General features: G+C 46.9%; 1 long non-coding RNA gene across 1 annotated transcript in view; it reads right to left on the bottom strand.

The window, feature by feature from the left end:
• Positions 1-395: 395 nt before the first annotated feature.
• Positions 396-14276, bottom strand: part of LOC112545869 (uncharacterized) — a 289154-nt gene continuing 275273 nt past the window's right edge. The window contains exons 7-10 of the long non-coding RNA XR_012901218.1: positions 9527-9741; positions 4492-4562; positions 3628-3667; positions 396-3528 (exon numbers count right to left, since the gene is read on the bottom strand). This is a non-coding gene — a long non-coding RNA (uncharacterized LOC112545869). The remainder of the gene's footprint in view (positions 3529-3627; positions 3668-4491; positions 4563-9526; positions 9742-14276) is intronic.

Here is a 14276-nt window from a genome sequence, read left to right as displayed (position 1 = left end):
CCCTTTAAACTCTGTTCTAGTTCTATCCTTCACAGCCTCCTGCAGCAAGGAGTTCCACAGGTTGACTCTTTGCTTTGTGAAGAACAACTTTCTGTTACTAGTTTGAAGCCTGCTACCCATTCCTTTCCTTTGGTGTCCTCTAGTCCTTCTTTATGGGAACTAATGAAGAACTTTTCTGTATGCACCCTCTCCACCCAACTCCTGCTTTTAGAGACCTCTATCCTGTCCCCCCTCCGTCTCCTCTTTTCTAAGCTGAGAAGTCCCAGTCTCTTTAGCCTCTCTTCATATGGGACCTGTTCCCAAACCCTCATCATTTTAGTTGCCCTCCCCTCTCCCAGCCTCTCTCTTCCCCTCTCCCACCTCCTTTTCCCAGTCTCCCCCAGTTTTGTTCAATAAAGACAGATTCCATTTTTGAACACAATTGTCCTTTATTTTGTACATCAAGAAAAGGGGCTAGGGAAGGGTAAGTGGAAGGAGGTGAGGGAGGAATGGGGTACGTGCCCCCGATGGGGAGGACTGGGCTGGCTCTGCGGGCTTTTGGGGTAGAACCTCTCCTGCAGCCCCCCGATTGCCCCCTCTCCCCAGATGGCAGCCTGCAGCAAGAGCAGCCGGTCTGATGGCCGAGTGCTGTGATGTGCCCAGTGTGGGTACTCCGGGCAATCCAAGCCAGGACTGCTTTGCAAGCGGGGCACCCCTGAGAACTGTCTGTCCGGGGTGGGGGTCGGGACCCTTTAAGCACAGCCCTCGGCTAGCCTGAGACAGCATCTCCACGCTCTAAGTCCTCCTCTGAGGACTGGCATTGTTTCCGGCCATCCTTAAGCCCGGTTCAGGGTCCACTTAATGTGGACATGCTAGTTCGAATTAGCAAAACGCTAATTCGAACTAGTTTTTTAGTCTGGATCCGTTAGTTCGTATTAGCTTAGTTTGAATTAACTAATTCGAACTAAGTTAGTTCGAATTAACGTTGTAGTGTAGACGTACCCTCAGAGTGCATATACTGGATTGGACCTTGCACAAAAGGCAGCTGGGACATGTAGGTCAGGAATTTTTTCTTCAGACTGAGGCGTGTGTTTCCAAAATTGATAGGCCAGTGGTTTGGACACTTGCCTGGGAGTCCCTGCTATTGCTCCCTTTCAATTCCTCCTATTAAAGGTTTTTCAGTTTGTACCAATAACTAAACATTTAGCGAAGCAGTACCTTGAGTCTGAGTATCTCACGTGCCAAGTGAATGCATGGGGCTATAGCATCCATCTCTCTCTTTCGCTCTGTGGCCCAATTAATAATTATTTAGTACAAAGTGGGAAAATTGAAACAGGAGTAACTAAGTCAGTTCCACTCCATGAGAGACAGTAGCCTGGCTGTGAGCTCAATGTGGTAGGAGATCAGTGTTTATGTCCCTGTCCCAGGGCTACTGGCTATAACAGGAGGAGGATGGTGTCTCTTTTCTCCTAATAAAGAGCTAACTGACTTAGACAATGTCTAGACTGCAGGCGTCTTTTGGAAGAACTTTTTTTTGGAAGAGATCTTCCGAAAAAACTTCTTCCAAAAGAGCGCGTCCACACACAAAAGCACATCAAAAAAGCGATCTGCCTTTGATCTTGAATGTACACTATCTCGCATTTAAGCTGTGATTACTAAGGATGGAGTGGTCTCTTTCCTCTTCTTTTGAAAGAACTCCCTCTTCCCCATCTACATACACCTTTTGCTGAAAGAACTCTTGGAAAAAGGCTTCTTCCTCGTAGAAAGAGGATCACCAATGCCGGGAAAAACCCCTCTGTTCTTTCGATTTACTTTCAGAAGAACGTGATGGCAGCGTGGACGTAACTCAGGTTTTGTCTGAAAAACAGCTGTTTTTCCAACAAAACTTCGTAGTGTAGACATATCCTTAGGTGCCCAACTCCAATCTGGTGCTGAAGGCCCAGATCAATGAGAGTTGAGAGAGGTAGTCCCTACACCTCATCCTTTTCCTCTGCACATCCCTCCTGGCTAACTTAGGCAGCTACCCACTCTGCTTGGCTTGTGAGGATCCCTTTCTTCTCGGGTGTTTATCTCAGTCCATGCTTTGTATACGGAGCCAGAGTGCCTAACTTGAGGCTGAGGCTTCTCCCCCCTCACCCTCCCAGGCCCAGGGCTTATATGTTGCAATTCGGAGTCTTAAGTCCCTTTGGGGATCTAGCCCTCTGTGCCTTTGGTTCCCATGTGTCAAATGAGGATAAAAGCACTTCCCTTACCTCACAGGGGTGTTGTGAGAATGAACAAATCTGTTTAAGATTGTGAAGTGCTCGGAGATCATAGCAATGGGACCCAGCAGTGTTCCATAGCAAGGCAGATGACTTCCAAAGTGCAGCCTGTTCCAGAGGTGGGAGCCTCAGAATTTGAATCACCACACTCACTTCCATGATGTCCAGGGAGGCCTTTGAATCTTTATTCAGGCCCATTACCAGTAGCACGGACATACAGGACAAGAACAACCCAATCATGCATATTCCTGTGGGGCTGAAACCAACACTGTGTCTGCAGAGTGATAGCAGTGGTGTCCTATGCTCAGACACCACCCGTGACTAATGAGGACAAGCCACCCCTATGTTGCTTGGGAGGATTTACTTGTCACGGCAACTCATGATGATTTTCTACCTCAGTTAAGCCTGAGTCACGAGACAATCAGCTCGCTTTCTGATACAAGGCGCCGTACGCGATGGCTGCTGAGTTAAACAATCACCATCCCTTTCAAGAAGGCACGTGATGGGGAAACAGCATGAGGCTCAAGCAAGCAGCTGTATTATCCATTTCTCCTGGAAGACTCTTGCAGCATGCACTTTGGGGAGCAGAGGCAGGTGCAGATGGATATTCCTCCAGCCCTGGGAACTTGTTAGATGAAAATCATATCCCTGGTCAAATCTAGAGTAGAGGAAACTGCTGTCCTGCCGGATGGCTCTGCAGGAATGGATTTACAAAGTGCTCCGCGGATAATGATGTGTGTGCTCATAATGATGATTTTAATACCTGTTAGAACTGACAGCTGTACATGTGCTCCTTCCAGGAGACAGATGTTCTTTTGCCTGGTGATGTGAATTGATTCCAAGAGGAGGAAGGGGGCAGGAGGGTGAGGGAGACGCTATCATTCATTTCTCTCGCTCTTTTACTTTTCGGGCTGTCTGCCAGACAGCAGTCTGACACTAGTGCATCAGCAGCTGCAGGGAAGCCCTCTAGCCATTACAGTTCATGCTCCTCCACTGGCTGTCACAGCATAGAGATGCAGGGCAGTGCTTGGCACTCCTCTCAGCTCGGCTGAGTTCAATGAAAGAATTTTAATAAATCTTCCTCTCCTCCCCCAGGGAAAGGGCTGCCCCACCCTGCAGACAGGGCTGGATGTCCATACTTCCGGCAGTGTTTTATTTCAAACAGTTCCCGTGCACATCCGAGTTGTTGTCTCCGCACCAGATCCCGTTTCTTTGCAGTGTGTTATTTCATCATGATTTAAGAGCTTTGCTGAGGTTCCACATGGGGGAGATAACAGAATGCACAAGGCTGTGGATGAAGATAAATACCCTGTATCAGGAAAAAGGAGCATTCTTTATTTTTGGAAAGCAGAAAGCCCTTGGCACAAAGGGAACACAAAGTGCTTACCACAATAAGTTCTTGCTCTTATCTCACCTGCATCAAATTCCTGCAAAGCAGTTTCAATAGAAAGCCAGGTTACTATGCAATTTTTTAAAAAAAATAAAGGGACAGTAAGAAGAAACCCAATAAAAGCAGGATGTAAAATACTGCTTCAAAAACAGAGACTCTCCAGATAAGGGGTAGGAACACAATCCAACTCTTCACAGACTGTGGAAAGTCTCCCATAGGTTTGAATGGGTGATGGATCAAGCTCTCTACATCTTGCACTTGGAAAGATGCATTGATTCAATGATCTAACTCTAATTCTCCCTTTCTAACAGCTATGAGCTCCTGATCCTACAGGAATCTGATCAAGGTTAGGCCAAATATTATTTTGCTGAAGGTGCAGGTGATTATTTAAACCGTCAATACGTAGATGTAACAATAAAATCCAAGAAAAATAACCATGTCAAGATAAAAATGTCATGGACTACAATACTGTAGTGACAGTGTAAATGGGATGAGAATTCGACCTCATATGTTCAAAAGAAATGTGTCCATCCACATGTCATGGATAACAACTAATCTACTTTCTTTGCATTTCAGTTGGTGTCTACTTTTATGCACTTCTCTATTGCTCAACTTGCTTGCCCAGGACAGCTGGATAGATTAATGTCTTCTGAGTCAGTTTCACTTTTGCTTCTAACATTTTAAAGAATCCTTGCAGTTTTTAGGGTTACTAACATAGATTAAGCAAAGCAACGAAAAATAGTTTTATACCCAATCGGCATACTAGATCTGTCTAATATGATGCCTATCAGACCTTGAGGCTTTTCCTTTATCCTGGGTCTGAGGAGATATGAGAACCTAGTTGCATTATTTCTTACTCACCAGGACTTCAAGGGTGAACTGGTTGTCTGGCAGGGAAGCCACTCAACCTGGTGGATGCATGGGGAAGGGACCTGTAGAAGGAGGAGTTATCAAAATGGACAAGAAATGGCAAATATGAAGACATTTTGTTCCCGTTCCATGGTGTAGAAGTGCAGATTCCAGGGCAAAACTGGCATACTGACTTTGCATGTGCACTGCACATGCATGAATGTCAGCCATTGTGTATTGTTTAAAAACTACGTATACATGCCGTGGCGATAGGTGTGCATGATAAGTGTATACACGCAATAGGTGTGTATTATACACACATACCTAAATTCCCCATCCCTTTCTTGCTGATCTTAATACGATTACTCACAGAGTAAAGTGTGTGCCAGTGTAAGTTTTATTAGATAGAACCTGGCCATTTCAGTTGGTACCAGCAGTAGAGGCAAAAAAGAAAGTCTTTACTAGGAGTTGATACGTTTTCTATGTGAATGAAGCCATATTGTGCGAGACATGTCTGGGCTCATTCACCTGTGCTGGAGCAAAGCCCTCATTCTTTCCCCAAAAGAGGCTTTGAAAAAATTATTGCTTTTGTTTTAACTTTTCCAAAAAGCGGTGGGGGCGGGGGGGGTATTATTTTGCTCAAAGCTCATGGCCCAAAATACCAAATCCTCTTGTTGCTAAGATTAAAGTGTTTTTGCTCCTTGGATTTGATTTAATTGCAAAGACCAACCAGCACCTGGATTATTGCTCTTTCTTTTGCCAGACGGAGCAAAGGTGCTTAGAGAACATTGTGCTTAACGTAGGATCAGAACTGCATGTGATTGTTAACAACATGGTGGTTTGGGGCCTTTTTTTCTGCCCCTGGCACAATCCTTCCCCCTTCCCCACCATGCACACTTTTACTAAAATGAAAAATAAAAATCTACTGAAGACCCTCTACTACTTGTTCTAAACACACAGAGTCAAAACAGCTACAATGTGGAGAGCTATTTAAAATGTAATTTATTTCATTTCTTTTTAAATTAATAAAATACCCAGATAGGCACGCTGATCAGATGTATGGGTTTACATCCTTTTTTTATGTGTTTTTATGCATGCACTAAACTGTTTCATTTCCTTGTTTTGTTTTTTCCCCCAGGCTAATGCCATATGCAAAAATAAAATCTAACTAATTAACTCAATGCTGGCAAGGTTATAAAAACCAAGCAGAAAACAGAAGATTTTTTCTGTGACAAGACAGTGACCTCAACATTGACCTAGAAAGACCATGTGGTCTCTAAGACAGGAGAATGAATTTAGTTGTGTTAGTTCTGGTCTTATAATGAAATACAGATAACAGGTTGTGTCTAATTGTACATGATGGTTTTATGATATCCATGGCTACTGAGCCAAGGTACTGATGTCACGTATGAGTATATCAGCTATTGTTAAACCCTTTTCCTGTATTGTCTGCTCTGTTTCCTTCTTCTCTTCTCCCACCTCCAAGTTGTTATGTCTTGGATCATTACCTAAAGTTCATTTCAGTTAATGGCGACCCAACACTATTAAATCTCACCATTAGCGTACATGCCATATTAGTGCCTTAGGCTACGTCTAGACTGCATCCCTCTGTCGAAAAAGAGATGCAAATCAAGCACATCGAAATTGCTAATGAAGCAGGGATTTAAAGATCCCGTGCCCCATTAGCATAAACATGGCTGCTGCTTTTTTTTTAAACCGAATATTTTTGAAAAAAAAAACGGCAGTCTAGATGCGGAGCTGTTGAAAATAAAGCCTTTTTCGACAGATCCTGTATTCCACAAAAAATGAGGTTTATAGGATCTATCGAAAAAGGCTTTATTTTCGAAAGATCCACGTCTAGACTGCCGTTTTTTTTAAAAAACCCTCTGTTTCAAAAAAAGTGGCGGCCATGTTCATGCTAATGAGGCACGGGATATTTAAATCCCTGCTTCATTAGCAATTTTGCTGTGCCTAATCTACATCACTCTGTCGACAGAGAGATGTAGTCTAGACACACCCATAGTGTCTCTGCTCATAGAAAGACTGATCCAACTCCTACTAAACACAATACAGGCTGCACCTCTGAAATCCGGGATTCTATGGTCCAGCAACATCTGTGGTCCACCAGGACCAAGGATGTTTTTGGCTCAGAGAGCCCTGGTGCCCAGGAGTGCGAACCCGTCCCTGGGGAGTCCCGGTCAGGTGGGAGAGAAGTGGGGCTGCACAGCTGGGGAGCTCCATTCCTGAGGAGCCCTGGCCAGATGGGAAAGCAGCAGGATTGCGGCAAAAGTGGGGCAGCCTGTAAGCCCCGTCCCTGGGGATCCCTGGTCGGGTGGGGGAGAAGTGAGGCTGTGATAACTGGGGAGCTCTGTCCTGGAGAGCCCCAGCAGGCCAGACCCCAAGTCCAAGCTGTGCAGGCTGGAGCCTAGTAGCAGTGGGTGTCAGCTGATGGTCAGGGCAGTGTGTGTGTGTATGTTTCCGAGAAAAGGTTTAACGTCCGTGCCTTTACTGCTAGGACCGGGGTCCCATCGCAGAGGGTGGCCAGCAGGCCAACAGATGCCCCGTTATATAGGAAGAGCTTATTACATCTTAGATTTCAGCTGCTAGAATTCATAATTCCTTCGCAGCGGGCAGCCTTGGGGAAAGACTGAAAGATGCCCCAGTGGATCCTGTCACCTGGGAGTGACACAGATCCAAACGCCCAAGCTCTTCCTATAACTGTCCCTTTAGACCGGCTGAAGTTCTTTTAAATTGTGCTTGGTTCTGTTACAGCAACTGAAGGAGTCAGGTTAAAGCTTAAACAGTTACAGGTTTATTGAGGAAGCTTATAAATCATATGGTTGCAATGGCTATTGCTCTATTTCTTAACTACTAGCAAAATATAGATACTGCTAACAAAATATAGATTTTAAAAATGGTTACAAAGAAGATAAAGATAGAAAAATAGAAATAATGGTACCAAGTAACAGCTTACTCTTTCTATGTGTACACTTAAGACAGAGGACCACATCCAGGTACAATTTTTACCCCCTTCTGTGCCTCTCGACTCCAGCATGTCAGGCCAGGGCCGGTCCCTCAATTCCTAGGAAAGACGAAAATACGAGGTGGGCGTCCCCATAGAACCTCGGGAGGCCAAACACCTAACCCGACCAGCAGGTAGAGGGTAGAATGACACTCAAAGTGAGTGTGTGCTGGGCCCATCTTATATACTCATGGGGTCACGTATTTTCTCTTTCTTATCTGTCATGCCAAATGGGGCTGGTCTGTCTTTTGTGAGACCAGTTCTTACAAGGGAGTTGTGAACTTAATTTACACTTGTAAGAGAGATTTGAGATGATTAAATTGGAAGTACGGGACATTGTTTTCTCAGTGGGAAATTCCTCTTCCAGGGACTGTGTGTGTGTTCGAATCAACATAGGTGCCAGCCGGTGGCAGTCTCGCATATCCTGATCTCTCCTCATATCTATGTTTCAGCTTCTCAGGATCAGATGAGCCAGCATAGACTATGCTGATTTTATTGCTCCTTCTCTGTCCTGTATGCTTCAGGGAGGCAAATAAGATGCATGATGTGGAGGCGGGCTGTCTGGCCACAGTGGGGTAGGAGCAGAGTCATCTTCAGGGAGGGGGAGTGTCCTGGGAGGCCAGTGGCAGGGGACCTCCCCATATCCGGCAAATTCTCTCATTCAGGATGGGTCAGGTCCTGAGGGTGCTGGACAAGGGAGGTCAAACCTATACAAATATATCTGTTGAGTCCAATGGGAGTGGGCTCAGGAGTGGTTTCCTTTGAATTGTTCTGTCTATTGGGTGGTCCTGGCCTGCAGTGAAATGGAAAGAGCTTCTTCCATCTGAAAGTGAGGAGGTTTTAGGAATGGCTCAGATCTTCAGAGGGATTAGAGCCAAGTCTGTGTTGCCTTGTTCATTCCAGCCTCAGGCATGGTTGTATGGCCTGACCATGTGGGGCAGCTCCTGGACCATCCTCATGGAGTTCCTGCATTGGAAGAGTCTAGCAATACACCTGCCTAATCCCCAAAAGGATTGGAGGTATGGTAATGAGGTCCCAGGAAGCAGGCATACCATCAAGATATTGCCCTTTCTTGATTCTGGATCCTGTCTGGATCTACAGAGCTCTAATCACTAGGTTCTTATACTGAAATCTAGAGGGCCTTTAGTGATGCTAAGGGCTGGGTGGAGTATCTTGTGGTAGTACTGCTCCCCCCAAGAGGAACAAATAAACAAATAAATGCAGCATTTTCCCAGGCTCTGCTCATTTGTGCCACCAACATGAGATGCTGCTCACAGCAGGTTGTGCAGATATTCATCAGATGATTATGCCTCCAGCAAACATCACTGCTGCAGTTCGTTTGGAAGGTTTTCTTTGCAATCACAAGAATTAGAAGAGGTTGTAATGGTGGCTCCTTGAGCTGTTGCAAACTGGTCCAATTCAACATCTGCCTTTTCATCTATACGTAGGATGCTTCTCTGCTTCATTTTGCTCCCCTTCTATCCATGTAACTTATTAGTAAAGAACCTATAGGAGCTAAGTATCCTTCTCCTAGCTATCAAAGACAGTAGCTCCCAGCCATTGACCATTGGTGATGGTCAGACTGCAAATGCTGTATTCAGTTTAGGGACAATCATGTTTCTCAAATCTGATGCACATAAACCTATATCCAGCAAATCACATCCCTACCATTACCCTGATCTCTTTGTTTTTATGTAGCACTCTTTCCTCCACCCTCTCTGTCTCTGGGTTTTTATTTTATACGTTCTTTGGGCTAAGCACTGGGTCTTCCTAAAAGCCAGATGACAGCAACCTCATTCATCTTGAGTTGTACCATCAGAAGTCCCGTTGTGATAACTTACATATTTATTATTATAGCTAAAGCTTTTGTGAGCTACAACTCATTTCCTCAGATGCTGAAAAGAAAAAAAAATGAAAAAAATGATACAGAAAAGAGACTGTGACATCAGTGCTAATTAAATCAGAATGGATGTGACTCTTCTCCATGAGTGGAAAGAAGGTGAGAGTATCTGAATGGGAAATTACCTACTGTAATGCAAGAACCACTCCATGTGAGGGTAGACCTTGGTTCAGGGTATCAAATTTGCATATGAATTCCAGCTCAGTGGTTTCTCTCTGCAGGCTGTTTTTGAAGTTTTTCTGTCTGAAAATGGCAACTTGCAAGTCTGAAACTGTGTGCCCAAGGAGGTTAAAAGCAGGATCAGACCCTCTGTTATTTGGCTCTTAAGTCTCCAGCATTGCTGAAATAGAAAGGAATTTTTAAAATGTAAGATAGTATCAATGCTGTACCCAAGACCCAGGTCCATCTTTAAAACATGAAGGCTCAGAAAGCATTGTTGGTCTCCCCTGCACTATGTTGCACTTATCCCTGGACAAGCAAATTACAATGAAAATAATCACTGTCAGAATACTAAAAGTGATAGAAACTAATGTGGGATATTTATTCAATGGAATGCAATTACTAGCGATACTCTGTTTTCTGAAGAGCGTGACTGTAATCCAATTTCATTTTCTTAACCCCTGGTGATTTTGTTTCAGTTTGCATTGTGATAGGCTGAAAAACAGGCATGATAGCTGGGGAGTGTGAGGGCAGGGGCACCACATGGAATCTGAGATCTTAATGATGGACTAAATCTACATCACCACAGGGCAGTTAGTCACTGTGCTGTTAATTGAAAGAAAAACAGAGACAGTCCTGTGCTCACTTTATATCAACATCATTTCATTTTCATCATTCACCAGCTTAATCATCAATAGTATCATCCAAGTGAGATTTACCCTAGACCTACCAATAGGAACTTGGATTACAGAGACAGGATTTTCTGAGACTCAGCATCAAGTGGCAATGGAAAGGCATGGCACAGAAGGCAAGGCTTGGTTAAATGAGGTCAGCATTGTTCTTGGTGGGTGGGGTTGCAGCAGTGCCTGATGGGAAATGGTCTTCTTCCCCTCCCCCCTTGGAAGACAGAAGGATCATGGCAGGAGAAGGGAGGAGCATTTCCTTCCAGAAAAGCTGCTGCAGGTAATTTAGGAGGCTAAACACTGGGGGTATGTCTACACTACCCCGCTAGTTAGAACTACGAGATGTACCGGTAGTTCGGAATAGGAAGCCTAGTCTGAACTACCTAGTTCGAGCCCCGTGTAGCTGCGCTGCACGGGGTTCGAAGCAGCGGGGATTTAAAAATGGCGGCTCCCCGCTTATGCAAATGAAGCCCGGGAAATTCAAATTCCGGGCTTCATTTGCAAGTGCGGTATGCATACATTACCCTCCTAGTTCGAACTAGGAGGGTAGTGTAGCCATACCCTGAGTCAGATTCTGGTACATTCAATCAGGTCACCTAATGCCTTACCCCACTGTGACGGGCCGATGCTGGCCCGCACTCCCGGGGGTCCAGCTGCCCGGGGGCCTTGCACGGTGGCAGGCAGAAAACACCAGCGCTGAAGCCGCAGTCGCGGCGGCAGCTGGAATCTGCCTCCGCGGCTGCGCCGACGCGAGGCAGGCAGCCCCCACCCTGAGGCATTAGGGGGAGGGGCCGCGAGCGCCGCTCGGGACTCCGCCGACATGCCGGCAGCGTCATCAGGGGGGCGGGGCTGGCAGCTGATGTCAGAGCCGGCGGGACAGTTTAAAACGGCCCGCCGGCACAGGGAGAGGAGGTCTCCTCCGGGGGAGCGGGAGGTAGATCGCGTCTCAGGACGGACCGGGGACGCACCCGAGCGCGGCCGGTGGCGCAGCCCCACGCTCGGGGATCCCAAGCCAGCCCCCATCACTGACGAGCCGTTAGCCCAGGCTCCAGTAGTGACCCGGATAGTGTGCGACGACCACAGAGGGAGCGGCCCGACCGGGCGAGAAGACGTGCAGACGGCTGGCCCCCGGGTTTGGTATGGACCAGCTCCCAACTCCTCCAACTGAGGCACGGTAAGCCGGGCGAATGGACGGATCGTCCAAGGGCGTGGGGTGAAGGGAGGAAGCAGCCCGGGGCGGAAGCCTTCTGGCGCCCGTGGGTAGACGGGTTACGGGCGGAGTGACCCCCGTCTACCGCGCTGGGGCGCGAGCAAGCCCCGATGCTTAGGGCCCCGGGCTGGGACCCGGAGAGAGGGCGGGACCGGGTCCCCCTCCCTCCACCAGAGGAGCATCCAGCTCCGAGCGACGCCGGTGTGGGCGTGTAGCAGAACCAAGTCACGCACCTCCAGGAAGTGGAGGTCGGCCTAAGGGGCACAGGCCCCATCCCGCACGGACGGGTAACGACTACTGGGTCCGCTGACCCCCCTCTTCATTCCAGGGAGGGGGTGATCGCACCTGATTGCCCAGGCTTCCGACTAGGATCTCAGTCATGAGACGAACCAAAAGAGGCAAAGGGGTCCACTGAACCCCCCTCTCGACCTGGGAGGGGGTGATCGCACCCCAAACCCCTCACACCCACAAGGAATCCTGGTGAAATGAGTAACCCCAGTGGAGGACAGAAATATTATTCGGCATGAGCGGTCAGAATCTGGCTCCTAACAAAATGAAACGTGTGAAAAATGTATTTGTAATTTCCTACAGGTGTATTGCAGGAATGCTGTGACACAGGGACCACTTGATGCTAACAGATAGGCACGGAAGGGTGTATAAGGGCTACAAGATTCCCATAGTTCTGATAGCTATATAGTGGATCATAAGGGTGGCCAGTAAGGTCTCCACTGAAAGCCTGTGTCATACCAGTGAGTTAGTCATTGTGAAATATATATCTGGGTGATATGCGAGGAGTTATGTGTATCTATAATGAAAATTATGTTCTTGAGGTCTGTGAGCTGGGGCAGGTCACCAAAAGGGGAGATGCAAGTTGCTTTCAGACAGGAGATACTTAGCTATCTGTCTTATCATAGAACCATAGAGCTGGAAGAGACCTCAGAAGGTCATCAAGTCCAGCCCCCTGCTCTAGGCAGGACCAATCCCAACTAAATCAACCCAGCCAGGGCTTTGTCAAGCCGAGACTTAAACACCTCTAGGGATGGAGACTCCACCACTTCCCTAGGTAACCCATTCCAGTGCTTCACTACCCTCCTAGTGAAATAGTTTTTCCTAATATCCAACCTGGACCTCTCCCACCACAACTTGAGACCATTGCTCCTTGTTCTGTCATCTGTCACTACTGAGAACAGCCTCTCTCCATCCTCTTTGGAACCTCCCTTCAGGAAGTTGAAGGCTGCTATCAAATCCCCCCTCACTCTTCGCTTCTGCAGACTAAACAGACCCAATTCCCTCAGCCTCTCCTCATAAGTCATATGTTCCAGCCCCCTAATCATTTTGGTTGCCCTCCGCTGGACCCTCTCCAATGCATCCACATCCTTTTTGTAGTGGGGGGACCCAGAACTGGGCACAATACTCCAGATGTGGCCTCACCAAAGCCGAATAAAGGGGAATAATGACATCTCTGGATCTGCTGCCAATGCTACTCTTAAGGCAACCTAATATGCCATTAGCCTTCTTGGCTACAAGGGCACACTGTTGACTCATCTCGAGCTTCTCATCCACTGTAATCTCCAGGTCCTTTTCTGAAGAACTGCTACTTAGCTGGTTGGTCTCCAGCTTGTAACTATGCTTGGGATTCTTCCATCCCAAGTGCAGGACTCTGCACTTGTCCTTGTTGAACCTCATCAGATTTCTTGTAGCCCAATCCTCCAATTTGTCTAAGTCACTCTGTACCCTATCTCTGCCCTCAAGAGTATCTACCTCTCCCCCTAGCTTAGTGTCATCTGCAAACTTGCTGAGAGTGCAATCCATCCCCTCATCCAGGTAATTAATAAAGATATTGAACAAAATCGGTCCTAGAACCGAACCTTGGGGCACTCCGCTAGAAACCGACTGCCATCCTGACATTAAGCCGTTGATCAGTACCAGCTGTGCCCGGCCTTCCAGCCAACTTTCTATCCATCTTACTGTCCATTTATCCAATCCACATTGCCTTAACTTACTGGCAAGAATATTGTGGGAGACCGTATCAAAAGTCTTGCTAAAATCAAGGTATACCACATCCACTGACTTTCCCACGTCCACAGAGCCAGTTACCTCATCATAGAAGCTAATCAGATTGGTCAGGCACAGCTTGCCCTTTGTGAATCCATGCTGACTATTCCTAATCACTTTCCTCTCTTCCAAGTGCCTCAAAATGGATTCCTTAAGGATCCCTTCCATGATTTTTCCAGGAACCGAGGTAAGACTGACCGGCCTATAGTTCCCTGGATTGTCCTTCTTCCCTTTTTTGAAGATGGGCACTACATTTGCTTTTTTCCAATCATCCGGGATTTCTCCCGATCTCCACGACTTTTCAAAGATAATGGCCAAAGGCTCCTCAATGACATTTGCCAACTCCCTCAGTACCCTCATATGCATTAAGTCTGGACCCATGGATTTGTGTACATTTAGCTTTTCTAAATAGTTCCTAACTTGTTCTTTACCCACCAAGGGCTGTCCATCGTCATCCCATCTTGCGTCACTTAGCGCATTAGTCCGGGAGCCAACCTTGTCCGTGAATACAGAGGCAAAGAACGCATTGAGTACTTCAGCTTTCCCCACATCATCTGTCACTAGGTTACCTCCTTCATCCAGTAGGGACCCCACACCCTCTCTGATCATCTTCTTCTTGTTAACATGCCTGTACAAACCTTTCTTGTTATCCTTCACATCCTTACCCAGTCGCAATTCCATCTGCGCTTTCGCCTTCCTGATAACCCCCCGGCATTCTCAAGCTATACATTTAAACCCCTCCCTGGTCATTTGTCCAAGTTTCCACTT

Source organism: Pelodiscus sinensis, chromosome 2 (genome assembly GCF_049634645.1).
Source record: "Pelodiscus sinensis isolate JC-2024 chromosome 2, ASM4963464v1, whole genome shotgun sequence".
Lineage (NCBI taxonomy): Eukaryota > Metazoa > Chordata > Testudines > Trionychidae > Pelodiscus > Pelodiscus sinensis.
The sequence above is the reverse complement of the archived record's forward strand: the minus strand, read 5'-3'. Positions and strand labels throughout refer to the sequence as shown.